General features: G+C 35.6%; 1 protein-coding gene across 1 annotated transcript in view; it reads right to left on the bottom strand.

The window, feature by feature from the left end:
* Window positions 1-5,050: 5,050 nt before the first annotated feature.
* PRR16 (proline rich 16) overlaps window positions 5,051-18,479 on the bottom strand; it is a 532,382-nt gene continuing 518,953 nt past the window's right edge. Inside the window, exon 3 of the mRNA XM_072840676.1 lies at window positions 5,051-6,296. The gene's annotated coding sequence lies outside the window, so the exon portion shown is untranslated. The remainder of the gene's footprint in view (window positions 6,297-18,479) is intronic.

Below are 18,479 nucleotides of genomic sequence, written 5' to 3'. Positions count from 1 at the left end.
CATAAAATTTCAAAATCTGTAGCATTTCTAAAGGCTATAGCACTGGCCATGTATATATTCATGAAGAAAAAAATTGATCTCAATTTCTACCTTAGTGCAGGCACATGTGCACAGGAAATCACCTACACTGGTGTTACATGCAGTATTGACTGTAAGAATTAAAAAAATAAATAACGTGAACATCCAAACACAGAAAAAGAAAAAATTCCATAGGGAGTTACTATGAGATATAAGCAACAGCATGGAAAGACCTCTAAGTTGGATGTATTCTTCAGTAGAACAAATTCCAGTGGCAAAACACTATGTAAATTATGCCATTAATGCACACCACACACATGACCATATGCATATACCCCAATACTACATTTTTCTATTGGTATTTGTATCTGTGCCAAAGATTCCCTTTGGAGAAGGGGTAGGTTCAGCAAATGGTGGCAACGGGGTAAATTTTATAATTTATATAATTAAATAGGTAAATTACCTTAATTTATAATAAATATAAATTAAATAAAAATAAATATAAATTAAACATATACTCTTAAAGTGAATTTTAGGTAACATATTAGGCTATGCCGTCCTCTTTTCATACCCACACTCCTGTGCCCCAAGTTCTAAGTACTCTAAGCCCAAGTGTTAAGAGCATTTCTTTGGATTATGGTCAAATACTGCACATTCCCTTCTTAGTAACCTTCCAAAGTGCATTAACTGTCATTAATGCACTAAGTGCTATTCATGTTTGGTCTCATTTTCATGTTTCATTAAAAAGTTTACCCTATATTAACATGCAATATAGAAACAGAAATTATTTAAAAAATATATCAGGGTAGCATATTGTGGGTTCAACCTACACATCAGATAATAAAGCATAAACACTTTTGGAAGATTTAGACACTTCCCAGAGAAACTGAAAGAAGCTTACAGAGCACATGCTCCCACCCTGTAGGCAGCTCATTTGGTCATAGTGGTTGGTTAAATTAGTCATTTACGAATCGGCTTTATTTTATGATTAAAAAGACTGGAATGTCCTGAAAAGTATAGACTTCTTTCCGATGAATCACACTGAATGCCATAATGTATGCTATTTTTCATCTCTAAATCTCAAATGAATTTTCAACTATGTTTAGCATTATTGTATGCATTTACAACTGGCATAGGACCAGGAAAGTCTCTGTGTGTGTTAAGGCAAGTGCATATCCCTGAGGGGAACTACATTTTCTACAGGAACCCATACATACATACACTTGCTTACGTTTACTTTTTAATTTATGTGTATACTGAGTTCCTCTATCTTAGCCTCTGGAAAATCTAGATCCTGTCACTATACCCAAAGAACAATTTTCTCTTTAGCTATGCCCAAACTAAAAAAGGGAAGGGATGCTTACATAAAGCCAGAATAAAATGTATTCCCAAACTTAAGTACCCGTTCACTTAAAAGATCTTAGGCAATTCCAATACTTTTCTTCCACAAAACAATTTGTAAAATTCCCTACTAAAGTATGCACTAGTAAGTTATTGATAAATTCCATTTAACAACACTTTAGAATGTCTGAACAATGAAGTATGAAAGCCCAGAGAGCCAAAATGTCCTGTGAAAGTCCCCTATATCATCTATAAAATGCATTGTTGTTTCTGGATCAGAATCACAAAGTGATGAGATAGATGTTCACAGCAAGAGACATACAGAGGTTTTTCATATCATTGTCAATCTTGGGTGTATGTTCATTAAAAAAGGATAGATCATAGTGTAATAGAATCCAAAGAAAACTAAGCACTACCGTGGTATGATTCTACTTGTTATTTTCCTCTTGAAAATAAAAGCTGAAATTTTAGTTCCCTCAGTCTTGCACATAATTTAGTGTTTAAAATATCCAATACTTAATCCAGGACATGATGAACTGGTGCTACATTTTTAAAGTCCCAACGACAGAATTAGATAGTTGTGTATACCACCATTCATTCCCCCAGCCTCTTCAGGGTCAGAACACCAAGTATATTCAAAGTGGCAATGTACCCACCCAGCCAAAGACCACATTCCCTAGTTCTAATGCTGCTGTGGCCAATTGAACAATGACAAATAAACTTAAATGTTGAGGGAACATTTTTTAGTAAGTTTTCTTACAAAAGAGGAGGTAAACTCTCTCTTCATTGTGCTGCCTGGAATATGAATGCCATGTCTGGAGCTCTAGCAACTATTCTGCACCATCAGGACAAAGGTCATCTTCCAAGGATATCAGCAGAAAACAAAGACTGGATCCCTGGTAATTTTAAGGAGTTGCTATGTCAGGTCTGAACAGCTTCTTATTTTGGTTTTCTGCTACATATAGGCAAACTTACTTTTACAGAAATTGGTTTCAACATATTTTTAAATGTTTGTTGTTAGTCCACTATAGACGCTCAAACCTTTATGAATTTAAAGATAGCTAGTAAATGCATTTTTTTGCATCTTCATTAAGAAGTAAACCATCTATAAGTTAAAAATGCTCCCAATGCCATTCTTAATTTTCTCTTTATACTTCTGCTCTTTTCAACGTCTTTTTAACCCTCTACCCTTCTTTTTTTAAGATGTTTTTTTAAATTTTTATTTATTTATGATAGTCACACAGAGAGATAGAGAGACAGAGAGAGGCAGAGATACAGGCAGAGAGAGAGAAGCAGGCTCCATGCACTGGGAGCCCGACGTGGGATCCGATCCCGGGTCTCCAGGATCGCGCCCTGGGCCAAAGGCAGGTGCTAAACCGCTGCACCACCCAGGGATCCCAAGATTTTATTTATTTATTCGAGAGACAGAGAGAGAGAGAGAGAGGTTGAGACATAGGCAGAGGGAGAAGCGGACTCCCTGTATGGAGTCTGATGCAGGACTCAATCCCAGGACCCCAAGACCACAACCTAAGCCAAGGGCAGATGGCTCAACCACTAAGCCACCCAGGTGTCCCAACCCTCTCCCCTTTTTCTTGAGGTTTTCATTCAATCAGATATAGTGCCAATATACCTGTTTTCTCTGCGCTATTTTCTTTACTCTTTTTACTCCAATATAATTAGCCTTGTTTTCAGGTCTTCTGACATCCTATTTTCTTTCCCCTCTGCATGCTTTGCACATGACATAGTAGTCACCTATGCTTCAGCTTCAGATCTCAGCTCAAAATTTACTTTCCCCAATGAGTTACATCTAGTGGATGTATGGTCTCAGCCCAGTCTGTACCTTTCTTCGCAGAAATTAGCACAAAGTCACAATTTTTTGTTGTTGTTAACTAGTGAAATCACATGTTTAATATATTTCTCTCTCCAGTCTTCTAGATTTTAAACTGCATCAAAATAGGACCTGTTTCTTCCTGGTGCCCAGCACAATTCATGTTGCAGGGCAATAAACGGGCAGGCAATAAATAAAGACAATCATCTTTACACCTGGTAATTATGTGAATTGGGGACAACTAGAACAGTTGGAGCAGCATATAAATCAACAAAGCAACACTTAAAAAGCAAAGTCAGGAAAGTGGAGATTACCTACAATGGCTTTCTAAAGTCTAAAAATCTGTAAGCATTAATTCTCAATGGGGACTGAAGATTGTTTAATAGATTTTGTGAAATAATAGTGAATTGTGAAAACAGCAAAGGATAAGTTTAAAATTTGAAGAGAACAAAAGAAGAGAAAGTGATAGATAAGTGAAATAATGAAGATAAATGTAATTAAAGTTGAAGAGAATAAACTTAATTCAAAGAAAATTAGACATTTTTTTTTCCTGATCTGTACATCTCCACCCTTCAACTGCCCAGCCTCAGTCTAATTCACTCTGTAAACTACCAGTGGAGCTATCTTGCCCCCAAAGAAAGTTTGATAATGTCACAACTTTTGAAAATCCTTTACGGGCTCACCACAGACTTCAGCAGATAAAGCACTGCTTACAGTTGAGTATACTCAAAAAATAAAGACCTATAATTGTTTTTATCATTTATTCTTGATGGATTTTACTCTTAAGAAGTTTGGGGAAAGTTGATTTTCCTATTTATGGTTTAAAATAATTCACGGCTTGAGGCAATCAGCATGAATTTTAAAAGAATTTGAATGAGACCAGGCATCCATACTTCAATGCCCAATATCTCACAGGAACTGGCAGTTTGATTCCCAGCTGGATTATTTTCATGTACAACATCTTAATTTTCAGGGGCTGAAATCATGCGTGACAAACTAATTTTCTTGATTATGTTACAGGATACTTTGAGGACTACCAAGAGAGACTGCAGACAGTAAATCAATTTAAGTGTGCAGAACAAAATAGAAGCTGGTTTCAGATCATAGTTTGGACATAAAACTAATGACCTATTCTTTTAATTATCAAAAATAATTTATTTTAGGTTGTTGGGAGTTCCAGTTCGAGATGGTAACAGAGGAGGATCCCAGGCTCACCCCTTCTCACAGACATACTGAATCTGAAGCCACCTATGGAACAACTTTCTCTGACAAAACCTAAGAATTAGGCAAGTCTTCCTTACCAGGCTAAGGAGAGAAGCCTACATCCAAGTAGAGAAAAGAGACTGCGACCCAACCTCTGTAAACCCCAACCCCGTGCACGGTGATCCAGTCAGAAGGGAACCGAGTATGGTTGCCTAGTCAGTTATTTGTATATGCAGTGATGAAAATTCCGAGCAGACCTCTGGGGGGCCTTATTGAAAATTCCTTAGGCATGATAGTGGTCTTTTTAAAAAATCAGTCTAATTTTCATCTTCTTCTGGAGCAGATTCTAGAAAAAGAACTTAGGGAAAATCCTTACTGATATAGTACCCAAACTTTCTGGTTTCCAGCAATGTCTACATATATTAAAAGTAACTCTGGATAGTTAGTATAACTAGAATATTAACATAACCCTTGACAAGAAAGTCATGATGAAAAATCATTTCTTCTTCGGAGCTTAGGAAATAGCACAATTTTTTACCATATTAATATTTTAAAATTCAGTCTTTCATTTGTTTTGAGTTAATATGACAAAAGCTTTCCAATTAACCACAGGAAACTTATTTTCCAGGCAATGAAAATCGAATTGAATAAGCAACTACAAATAATACAAACAACACATTTATTTAGAAAAATAAACTGAAAATGCTGTTTAGTACATTTTCCCATGAAGCATAAATAGATAAATGGCTATAAAAAACTGTTATATGTCAAATACAAATTACAAATGATTTATTTAATTAAGAGAACAAATAAATGTTCAACACAAATGTGTGGTGTACAGTTCACTGTATCTGACTTCTTGGCTGTTAATGATATAAAATGATCTTCACTAAAACAAACTTTGGATCCTTTCTTCATTCATTTGACCACACTTAAGTTCTTTCCTTATTATTCCATAGCTATTTTTAAATCTGAGAGGTCTATATTTTAGAAGATACAGAAGAAAGAGAAAGCAATGTCTGAGAATTCTTAAATGTTTCCTTCCTCGACTCTTGCATGTAACTGCTTGTGGCCTCAAAACTCATGGGACCATCTGTGCAAATAACAACACACATCATTACCCTGAATGGAAGTGACAGTGCAAATATTAGAAGTGCATTGAAAAGTAATCAGGAAGAACTGGCCTCCCCCCCTCCCCTTAACCAATATGGGGTGAAGGAGTGAATGCACAAACTTTTCTAGCAATCAACAACAATGCTATTACTCCATTATGGCTTTGAGGGTGTGCACAGGACAGCAAACATCCTCCCTGCAAACAGCAACATTGTGTCCTAACGCTGTTCATTCCTGCCATTCCCTTCTGTTCAGTTTTCTTTTTGTCTACATATTTTGAAAGGCTGAATAAATCTGGCTAGAGATAAGTCCTATCTCTATATATTCACCTTCCCATGTGATAAATCAATTTTCTAGCTTAATTGCTGAATATAAATTTTCTTGGGATCATATCTGGGAATATCGTTTCCAAGGTGAAATAAAATGGATTTTGTTTGTTTTTGTTGTTGTTGTTGATATTGTTGGCTTGCTCGTTTAGTCTTTTTCTTTCATTTATTTTTAAAATCTTCTTAGTAATTTCAGAGTGAAGAGATTTAAGGCTGTGGCTTTTTTTTTTTTTTTTTGGCCCCCAGGGCTCTGCTCATGGCTGTCAAACTAGAGGCAGATGATTTTATGCAGACCATATCAGTGATCTTTTGTGCTCCAAAGTTGAAGGATTTGCTGCTCTATGATGGACAAGTTCCTGGTTACTTCAAAATTAGATCAGGCCTCAAGAAGTCATAATGATGATCTGAAGTGAGAAAAATGAGCCGACATGCCTCCAAATAAAGACATTCCTTCCAACCTGAAGGACCTGTCAATGGAAAAAAAGCAAAAAACAAAAGATTGGTTGAAGTAGTAAACAAAGTTTAACAAAAACAAATTACTAATGAGGCAATCATCTGTTAATAGTATGCATTACTTAAAATTATTTCATCATCAAGGAATTTAAGTGCCCAAATTCTTCTCTTATCTCTGGTGGTTTTTAAACAACAGATAAATTTGTCCACTTATAAATGTACTAAGTTCTTAAGATATTTAGTAAATTTTCAGACTATAAACTTTTTATATATACCACCCTTAAAAAATATTTTATCAAGAAATCACTTTAAGGTAATCTTTTATGCAATCTGTATAATCTAAATGTATTAACAAATTGTCAAAATGATATCCTTTTCCTTGATGTAACAGAGCTGCCAAAGAACTAGTCTTTTTTTACTTCATGAATTCTATACTTTCAAACTAGCACTAAAAAATAATTTAAATCCATATTTGTAATTAACAAATATATTGTTTTGATTTTTTTAAAATTTTTATTTATTTGTGATAGTCACAGAGAGAGAGAGAGAATGAGGCAGAGACACAGTCAGAGGGAGAAGCAGGCTCCATGCACCGGGAGCCCGACGTGGGATTTGATCCCAGGTCTCCAGGATCGTGCCCTGGGCCAAAGGCAGGCGCCAAACCGCTGCGCCACCCAGGGATCCCAAATATATTGTTTTGAAAACAAAAAGAAAGAAATGTAACTAACTCTCATGCTGCCCACTCACTATCAAAGACGCTTAGCATCACTTAATGTGAGCATGTCTATGGTCTTTTCTTTAAGTTACCATGTCATAGAGAATATTTATGCAATGACTTACTATTAATAGGTCTAGAAATTATTAAAATAAACCTGGTACCATAATCAGGATTAACAAATTGTTTAAAAAGTCAGAAATGGAGAGTAATGGCTCTATGTATATTTTTAATCTCTTAAAGCATATCTGAGAACCCCTTGTCTTAATCCTTTCATTGGGGGATAGGTGAACCCCAAATGCATGATGCTTTCTCCAATACAGAACCACAAACATACATAGACAAGAGAATAAATCATTTAGTCCTTTGGTGACAAACTCAGTCATTATCATTCTATTAGGTTAATTGTAATTATTTTTCATTGTATTATTCTCAACTACCAAAACAAAGTCCTAGTACTAAATAACTTAGGCTCCCTGCCTGGAGCCTGCTTCTCCCTCTGCCTGTGTCTCTGCCTCTCTCTGCGTGTGTCTATCATAAATAAATAAATAAATCTTTAAAAAAACAAGCAAAAATGTATATTCCCTACCCACTGTTTACTAGGCATTGCTCTAGGAACCACGGACACAAAAATGTAATCTGCTCGCCAAGGATATGAGTATCAAGAAGGTATCAAGAAGGTAAGGAGACACAGAAATATTCATGGTATAAGCAGACTTTTGCCATTACATATGAAATAAAGAATGAGCATAGTAGTAGAACCCTACAAAGATGGCATTTGAAGTGAGACATGAGGAATAGGTTGGAGTTTGCAAAAGTAATACGTTGCTATTAGTTATGAAATAAGGATATTTCAGAGGGAAACATATGGGCAACGGTGGGGGAGTGCCTTCGATATTGTGTAGCTAAAACTGAAAGGAGAAAATATAGTTGCTTCTGGAGAGGCTGGCAGGGACCAAGGTGTCCTTTTATACTCTGTAAAAAAAGTTTTAGATTTTTATCCCAAACGTAATGGGAACTATTGAAGAATTTCCATAAAGAGAGTGGCCGCAGGAAAAGTGTAGAGTATTGGAGGAAGGAGGGGAGGGCCTACATACCGCAGACATTCACAGCGAAGGAATGACAAACCCATCAGCTAAAAGCAATAACTCACAATTTCAGTTGCAGACACTTCCTTAGTGGCATATTGAAGAGAGCCAAAATAACCCATTCTCAATTAAATTAAGGGAAACTTTCATTCAATTTTCATCTATTTAAGATAAGAGCAACCGTTATTTGTGAAGCTTTTCCTGTTCCACCACATTGTGGAGGTATCTCATAGAAGCAGACATTTGCCTTTCAGTCCTCAGTGACCATACATTAAAAGCAGAGACTAAAATCTTTCCGCCAGCAGACGTGTATACCCGCTGATTGAATTCTAAGATTGGGTATTAGCGGAATACATTGAAGTCATACTGAGCTTTGAAGATTTGTTCCAGTTTTCCCGGCCTCTCCCAGTGTGGCATCAGATATCACATTCAATCGCTTAACCTCAGTCTCAAATGTTGTTTCCTACAAAAGAAAAGCCCCAAATAACTTTGCATGTATAATTTGCAAATTTAAAAATTTCATGAACTTTTATTATTATAGGTTTTAAAGTAGAAAACAAACAGTTTTAAATCTCTGCATTCTTTTCCTTGGATGCTTGCTTCAAATACAGAGACGTCATATAGTGTCACAACTGTACAATTTAAATACATTTACTCAGTGTTGAGACAATGAAACATAATCACACACACCAAGATCTTGTAGAGCTAACAATGACTTGAAGCACTTGTGGAAATGCTTTATGACCCATTCTTCAGATCAGTGGGTTAATTGCTTATTTCTGCTCAAAAAGGCTTTGCTTAAAACTAATTAAAATTTTCTTCACTTTTTGGATGGAATAGGTCAATGTTTTCAAGCACTTCATCATTTTTTTTTATTCCTATAAATTTTTCCAGACCCAAACATGATATATAAAATATGAGTGATACTAGATAATTTTTAGGCTTTGAGTTATTAAATGTCAAATTAATTATTTTATAGAAGTAGCACCTTAAGTGACAGAGCATTTCAATGCAATAAGGACAGCATGATTTTAAAATGTCGAAAACACCATGCAAAGCTAAGGAAAAGCTAAAAATATTACAAAAAGCTTGTCCAAACAGAAGAGTCTCATAATTCTATATTTATTTGGACCTTGATGTAATTTTTATAATTCTCTTCTTTATAATCTATATTTATTAAATATAAATACAAAAATGTGTATTACATTGCATATTGTTATGAAATGTGTATTTTATAAAACAAATACGTATATCTAAGTATATATTATTTTAAAATATACATAATTGAAAATATTTTTAACTATAGGACAATGTGTCATGTGTATGCTGCATTTTAAGAGGTAAAAATGATGAAAATCATTTTCAAGAAAATCTGTCTGATTTCCCATTAAACTAATAGCAGCAAGATGTGTTCATTTAACTTAGTTAAATGAAAATGTATGCCATACCTACTATAAGTCAGGCATTATGCCAAGCACGGAAATGTAAGGATAAACAATTAGATTTCTATTATATCTAAACATGTAGCTAATATTTCATACTTTATTTAATTGTTATATTAAGCCATGAGGTCAAATTTCCTACAATTTACCAGATGAGAAAATTCTGACTCTGGCAAGATTAAGTCAAGGTCAACCTTACCACCTGCAAACCAAAGTCACTATCCCCCAAACCATTCATTTGACGCTGTAACCACGGAGATGACTATTTGTGACAGATAGTATGGCTCATATAGACTAAAATATTTACTACCTGGCCATTTACAGAAAATTTTGTCACTCCTGGTTGAATCTACCTATCTAATTTGTTATAAAATTACTTACCAATCTAATCTTTTATTTTTCCAAGTGGATCACCAATCATTTTGACAGGGTATATTAAATTACCTCTATTTTGCTATACTTTAATATGCTATTCTTACCATATAGAAATTCACATACCCACATGATTGTATGTGGTATATTTCTGGAACCTGGAAACTCACTTCATCTCATTTTAGGTTCAAGTCTTTTATTTTAGCAAAATTTAAAATTCTGTGGAACAACACTGCATTTGTAGAATAATCGGGACAACTGGTATCTGAACAATATTAAGGAATCATATCACAAATATGAGAGACTGTCACATTTATATAGACCTTCATTTTATTTTTTTAATGATTTATTTATTTGAGGGAGAGAGAGACAGAAGGAGGAGGGAGGGACAGAGGGAAAGAATCTTCAGACTTACTGATGAGTGTGGAGCCCAACTAGGGACTCAAGATTATGATCTAAGCAGAAAGCAAGAGTCAGATGCTTAAGCAACTGAACCACCAGGTACCCCTGGACCTTCATTTTAGAGCTCTCAAAAGTTTTATTATTTTCTTCATAGATATCTTTCACATTGTTAGAATTATTCTAATAGCTTTTATTGCTATTTGGATGAAATAGTTTTTAAAAATTATATTTTGTATGTCTTTATCACTGATACACAGGTATATATTGAATTTTAAAATATTCTTTTTTTTATTTATTTTTATTTTTTTTTTTAATTTTTATTTATTTATGATAGTCATCAGAGAGAGAGAGAGAGGCAGAGACACAGGCAGAGGGAGAAGCAGGCTCCATGCACCGGGAGCCCGACGTGGGATTCGATCCCGGGTCTCCAGGATCGTGCCCCGGGCCAAAGGCAAGCGCCAAACCGCTGCGCCACCCAGGGATCCCGAATTTTAAAATATTCTTAAGTTTATGTCACTTTCTTATTTGTTCTTGTCTAATAGGTTTTTAACTATTGTTTTGGATTACCTAGATTGGTAATCATATTGTCCATAAATATTGATGCTATCATCTTTCTTTTTCAAAATTTACACATTGTCGGGGATCACTGGGTGGCTCAGTGGTTTAGCGCCTGCCTTCGGCCCAGGGCGTGATCCTGGAGTCCCGGGATCGAGTCCCACATCGGGCTCCCAGCATGGAGCCTGCTTCTGCCTCTGCTTGTGTCTCTGCTTCTCTCTCTCTCTCTCTCTCTCTCTCTCTCTCTCTGTATCTCTCATGAATAAATAAATAAAATCTTAAAAAAAAATAGACATTGTGTGGTCTTTACCTTTGTCTTACTTCATTGTTTAGTCTCTCCAGTACAATGTTGAACAGTGCCAGTGATTTAAGAATGATGGATGGTTCATAAAATCATTTCAGTATGATATCTTATTTGAGTGGAAAAGTTTTGGCTATTTTTCATTTTCTTCTTTTGGTATTGGTTGTTTAAATTCTTCTTAAAGCAAATTAGGTTATTTACATTTTTTAAACATAAATTTAATGGTTTTATCCATACTTAAACATAGAAGTCTCTTAAATGTTCTTCTTTCTGATTCCTAAAGTCACTCCCTTGTTTCTTTTCTATTTTTTGTTTCTTCTTAATGTTTGAGTACTATAGGCTGAATATGTGCCCCCACAATTCATGGGTTGAAACCTAATCCTTGATGTGATAGTGGCTGGAGGTGGGGGATTTGGACAGGTGAGTAAATCATGAGAGTAGAACCTCATGAATGGGATTAGTGCCCTTATAAAACGGAGTCCACAGATCTCCTTCTCCCTTTCTGCTATTAAAGAATACAAGTAGAAGAAGGCAATCTAGAAGCCAGAAGTGGGCTTCCACCAGACATTGAATCTGCCAGTGTCTTGATCTTGCACTTTCTAGGCTCCAAAACTGTGAGAAATAAATGTTGCTTAAGCCACCCAATCTATAGTATTTTTGTTATAGTGGCTCTACAGACTCAGACATATGGGGGAAATCTATTTTGACATTCTTTTCCAAATAAAATAATTTTAAAAGTCAAGTTTTCATTTTTTTCCATGGATTTGATCATTTTTATATAGTAATTTGATTTTTATCTTTTTAGTTTTCCTTGTCTACTTTAAGATCTTGATATTCTTTTTTCATTTTTTTAAGCTGAACATATAGCTGTCATTTTGAAATTTTTTGCATTTTTTTGTGTTTATTTGAAGAAAGCCTGTTTGGTAATCCACATTCCCAAATATTTATGTTTCCTAATGTGAATAAAGGGATAGCAAAACATTTTCTCCTTCTTTGAAAAGAAAAATGACATTGAGTTAACTTTCTAGCTCTGTTTCCATAGAAACCTGATACTGGTAGAATGTCAGCCGCATTACTAGGCAACATTGCTTATAATAAAAATAAATCCTGATTTGTAAACTGCATCTGGTCTGGGGGTACTGAATGACTATAAATATCTCCTGGGATTTCTTGAGTGTGGTGCATTCACGTAACTGGTCATGTTCTTTGCTTACAGACTATTTTAACAGATGTTGATTACTATTCTGGACATGGTAAGTATTAGCCAGGGTAGATCTCACACCTACCGATGATTTCAAACTCTCCCAGCTGAGCTGTCATTTTGCATGGTTGGAGAAAGACTTTAGACCTTGACCTTTGTGGGAACTCTCATGTTGGAGTATCAGTGGATACTGCCCTACTGCCATGATTTGTATCCTTCTAATGAAACCATTGTTAAGTGTGACCTATTGGGGTCATGAGACTGTTCAATTGAGCCTATGACTACTAAGAGTGGGTGTTATATATATGGAGATTCTTTTTTATTTATGCACATATCAAAATGTTGTTGGATTCATATTCTGAGAAGTGAAGAGGACTAAGAGTGGTCAAGAAGGAGGTACGGGGAAGAATGTACATTGCCTAAAACCTGTAATGGGACTTGAAGGTGTTAGTAACACCTGAGGCGCCTGCAAATGGTGCCAATAATATCCTACCTGTACCTAGGAAGTCTAGTGAAAGAGAGAATTTTGAATAAGAGACCTAGTATCTCTCCCTCAGAAAGAATTAACAAAACTAAATAAAATGTGATAGTAGAAGAAGTTTGGCAGAGTTTCCTTAAGATGGGAAAAAAGTTTCAAAGAATTTTCAATGACAAAAATTGTATTTAATCTGGTTCTTAAAAGATAGGGAGGCATTATGTTACCAGTTTGAAAAAAATTGTAGGCTAAACACTCTTGGTAGTCAGATTAAAAAGGCCCAGGTGCGTTTTTAAAAACATCATGTGGGGATGCCTGGATGGCTCAGATGGTTAAGCATCTGACTCTTAATTTTGGCTCGGGTCATGATCTCAGGGTTGTGAGATCAAGCCCTGCATCTGGCTCCATGCTCTGTGGGGAGTCAGCTTGAGATTTTCTCCCTCCCTTTGCCCCTCTCTGTGTTCACTCGCTCTCTTTGTCTCGCTCAAATAAGTAAGTCTTTATAAACATATAAATAAAAACATCATGTGCTATTTTCTTTCATCCATTCAGTGAATTTGCATGCCCATGTATTGGCTCCAAGTTATAGCAAGCTCGTTTTAGTTTTTTTTTTTTTTAAGATTTTATTTATTTATTCATGAGAGACACACACACAGAGAGAGAGACAGACAGACAGACAGACAGAGACACAGGCAAAGGGAGAAGCAAGCTCCATGCAGGGAGCCTGATGTGGGACTTGATCCCGGGACTCCAGGATCACACCCTAGGCCGAAGGCAGGTGCTAAACCGCTGAGCCACCCAGGGATCCCCTTGTTTTAGTTCTGATATGTATAGAATTTAATACATACATAATTGAATTAGGAAAAAGCCATTATGGATGCACTTCATTGTAATCTTTAAGTTCTATTAGACATTTAGCTACTTTGGAAAAACATTTCATTTCATGCTTCACAAATTATGAATATTGAGAAAATCATCTTGAAAATAATTATTTTAATATGAAGAAAAGGACAATGCTAATTCTAGCATGGTGCTCTACATTGACTTCTTGTCATGAGTTATCTATGACATTTTCTAGAATATAAGGGAGACTCCCTGGTAGCAGCTCTGCTTCCCTGAGCCCAGGATCAGGGCAGACACTGCCTGAGGAATTTGTACGTTCATGAACAAGACACGCACAGAACAAACCTGTATGTTGCACTTGCTGCACTGAGAATATTTATAAGTGCACACGTGTCTATTTATAAGTGCACATGTGTCACAAAGCAACAGTCTAGAGAGATGATACGCAAGTGTTTAAAGCCAGATGGTCCTTTTCTAAAATGAGAAGCTGATACCTTGAAATATCATGCACCTTAGACTTACCCCTCTAATCTGAGCTAGCGCATCAGACAATGACATTCAACAACATGAGTTTCAAATTATCAAGGCCAACTACAAAATGTACAGGGTCTGGTGAAAAATTAAAAGCAGAGACCTGTTCAAAAGGCAGGAAAAAGACTTCATTCTTTCTTACCTAATCACTCTGTTTTTTTTTTTTTTATTTGTTCTTTAATGTCATGCTCTTTTGGGCAGAGGTTGAGTGGAGACCCCCACAAACCTCTGGGGCTCCACCCTGCAACTCAGAACACAATACCTGGCTGCCAGTGTTGGCCTTCATGGAGAGAGAGTGGCAGTGATCTCTTGATATATAAGAGGAAGTGGGTGGCCAGGAGCTCATTTATGTGGGTGGCAAAGGTGAAATGAAGCATGAGGAAAAGCTTCAAGCCCCTCAAGGCATTCTTCATTACATGGGACTTCACTTATAAAACACAAACCTAAAGATAAAAATATCAAATCCTTAGCTGCAGAGCATTAAACCCCCATAAAGTGGGGGGGGGGGGCGTGTGGATGCAGTGGGGGCTACTTAAAGACAGGATCTTAAGCAACAGTACGGGTCATACATCCCTGAAGATGAGCCCGCAAGTCTGTCCCAAACAGACTTCCATCTTCCCTACCCCAAATCTTTTTTTTTTTAAAGATTTTATTTATTTATTTATTCCTGAGAGGTACAGAGAGAGAGGCAAAGACATAGGCAGAGGGAGAAGCAGGCTCCATGCAGGAAGCCCGATGTGGGACTCAATCCTGGGATTCCGGGATCACGCCCTGAGCCAAAGGCAAATGCTCAACCATTGAGCCACCCAGGCATCCCCCTCCCCCAAATCTTTACAGTGAAATTTGAAATAACCCCAACCACATGTCCAGTTTTGCCCAATCCTACACTCTGTTGTGTTCGGTCAATTTAGAACATTCAAAAGTATATTTCAGTCATATAAAAGTAATTACAGAAGAACAATGTATATGAACTATCAGGAGTAACATCAAAATCAGTTTAAGGAATGCCTTAAGATATTTTTGTGCCAGATCAATATTTCTATTCATTTTTGTAGGTAAATTACAAGTGTCCACTTGTTAAGATTTTGATAGGTAGAAAAAAAGAGTATGTATCTACTATGTAATACTATGTAAGTCAGCCCTGCAAACTTTACTCTCTAAAAGGATTCTAAAAAAAAAAGAAAAATAAATAAAAGGATTCTAAAAAAGTTTGTAAAGTCCATCTATGATATATAAACACCTGAAAAATTAATTTGGTGAAATTCTCTAAGAAAATAAACTATAGATGTAAATAAAACATAGAATTTCTCTTATCCATGGAGCATCTGCATTCACCCAGCAAAAACTTATTATCTTAACCTGTACCTTTATTTTGTTTTACATATTGATATGTCCATACAGAATCATATCATTTTGAAAAAAGGGTATTTGTCAATTATTTTGCCAATTTTAATTCAGTTAAAATAAATTTAATGACAATTTTTAATAATGATGGAAATTATATTTTATGAAGAATGTTATATATAACAGTATAGTTACTCTGTGCTAATATTTCAAGAAATCATTAATACATTTATAATTTCAATATATTTAAAATATAATTATTTCAATTTCAATATAAATTTTAATATTTCAGGGATGTCTTAATGGCTCAGTGGTTGAGTGTCTGCTTTTGGCTCATGATAGTAATTACCCCAGTGTTTTGGGATAGAGTCCGGCATCAGGCTCCCTGCAGGAAGCCTGCTTCTCCCTCTGCCTATGTCTTTGCCTCTATGTGTTTCATGAGTAAATAAATACAATCTTTTTTTTAAAAAAAAGGAAAGATTAATATTTTGATATAGTGATATCAAAAAAGACTATAAAAAGTGTATCTTAGGAGCCTAGCTTAGATTTGTTTTGGGATATTTTGTCAATCTTTTGAAAAATTTTATTACTAATAAATATTATGGTTAAATATCATAATTAAAGTCTTCCATAGAGGAGTAAATGATGAGAAAAATGTTGCTCTTCTCTATCCTTTTATATTCCCAGTTGAAAATATTTCTTTGAGGAATATTTTTCAGAAATCTTTCTCTACTTCTCATATTAGGCACATAACCACCAAATTTGTCAATAACATCACCACCTTATTAAGTAAAGATTCCAATTTGCACTTATAAAATATTCCTTCCACAAGATACATGTAATATATGCTTGTTTGCTTCATTCATTCATTCATTCATCGTCTGTTCATCTGTTTATCTGTCCATTCATTTATCTGCATTATGTACAATCCTGTGGTATTTCATTAGCATGGATAATGTTGAACCCCTTATTGCCAAACATCCCTACTGATCAATAAGCAAATTCCTGTAAATCCTAAGTACAGTGCCTGGTATGATGTTATGGCTTCAGGGTCTGGAGCACAACTCCACAGTAGTTACAAGGCTCTAAACAGTTTCTGAGACTCAGTTTCCTTATTTGTTGAAGAAGAAGAGGAGGGAGAAAAGACATTAATATTTACTTCCCAGTGTTCATGAACAAAGTAAATGAAAACACACAAAAAATGATTTTGTGGTGATTGTATATTTCCTTTTTACAAACAGAAACATAAATACATTGGGGAGGGGTACATAATTCCACAGGAGTACTGAACAAGCCACTTGAGAATCAGATTCTTAAAAAAGATCTCAAGGCTAATTGGCGTATGTTGACAGAACTGCCAAATCTTGTATCCCATCTCCTACCACTGAAGGAGGCCACCAGAGTGGATTTGTCAAGAAATAAAAAACAGAATCAAAATAAACATCTTGCCCTTTCTTCCGCTGTTATTAACAATATCAGCATTGGCCATTTTTGCAACTGGAGCTATAAATACTTTCTAATATTTAATTACATGAGGGCAATATAATACATAGTGTTCATAGTACTGAAATGTAAATTAAGCACTAAAGGAACCGATTTAGGGAAACAGTCACCAGGTTGCTTTTTTTCCCCATGAATACAGACAAGCACACCAAATGAGGACATTTACTTTATTACGTGAGGAAATTGTTGGTGGGTGTGGGGAGTAGAGCTCAGTTATATAAAATTGTGGCTGTTTACTTACCCTAGTTCCCTTGGCCTTCACCAGTGGTGTTTAGAGAACAGTTTTCTGTTTTTATTTATTTTCTAAAAAATCTCAGCATTCATTTCGTTTTCATTCCAGTAAGCTAAGCAGGAATTTTGCTCATGCTAATGGCTGTGAATTGTCTTGTCTAAAGCCAAACATGTTTTTGACAACCCCTTCTTCCTAAATCCCTTTTTTCCTGCCCCTCCTTTTAATTTCCTTTTTATTCACTGATGTGTGCTGCTCAGAGAAACAGTTGCAGCCAAACAGGAGAGCACTGTGAAGTGAATGGCTATGATATCTATCCCTCCTTTTGGCAAAACTCCTTTGTGTAACTGCATGAAAGCCTACCGAAGCTAATGTTAACCCAGACGCTTTCTACTGAGTTCCATTGGAAATGAGGCATGCTAGAAGAATGGAATTATTTGTTCATGGTGCAATGAGAGTACCTTCAATCAAAACAAAATTAAAATGCTAACATTGCTCCCTCCTCCTTGGTTAAACATTTCTGTCAAACCACATTCATTTTAGGTTTTTAATTTATTACATGAAACAAATGATAACAATGCTTCCCCCTCTAATATTCACCAATGTTTTTCAACGATTAAATTCTGTAGACAAGAAATAAAATGCTGCTCTCATCTTTATGAAATGGCATTTCTTTCTTCCTCTGGCTTTTAAATAAATGATCAGATGCCTTCCATGAATTAGCAAGCTGGACTTTATGGGTTGCCTTTTTTTTATTAGCCTAATATAATCAGGTTAACTAGTCTTCCCTGCCCAAGCAGAGGCAGGGTTAGAAGTCAAGGACAGGAGGTCAGCCATGACAAATCTGCTGAATAAAGTAATGTTATAGTCTGGAAAGGAATCAAGGATTCTTTTTTGTCATTAAGTCTCTAAAGCAACTGGACTTGGAAAAACATCTATTCGCCTATGCCAAGAGACCATCTCTATTCACCATGTCCTTTTCAAAACCATTGTACTCAAAAGGAATTGGAAACAAAACAAAAGACAGTCTACTAAATTTTATATTTCTTCTTCCAAAATGCCTTTTATTTTAGGCTTACATGGCTGAATATTGTAAGCTCAAGGAGAGGAAAGAAGTCTACATCAACTACAATAGACTGGTATTTCTGGAAAATCTGTTATATGTCACATAAGAAGGTCTCTTATAATGGCTTTGT

Source organism: Canis lupus, chromosome 10 (genome assembly GCF_048164855.1).
Source record: "Canis lupus baileyi chromosome 10, mCanLup2.hap1, whole genome shotgun sequence".
Lineage (NCBI taxonomy): Eukaryota > Metazoa > Chordata > Mammalia > Carnivora > Canidae > Canis > Canis lupus.
Note: the sequence above shows the minus strand (reverse complement) of the source record. Positions and strands in the feature narration are given on the sequence as shown.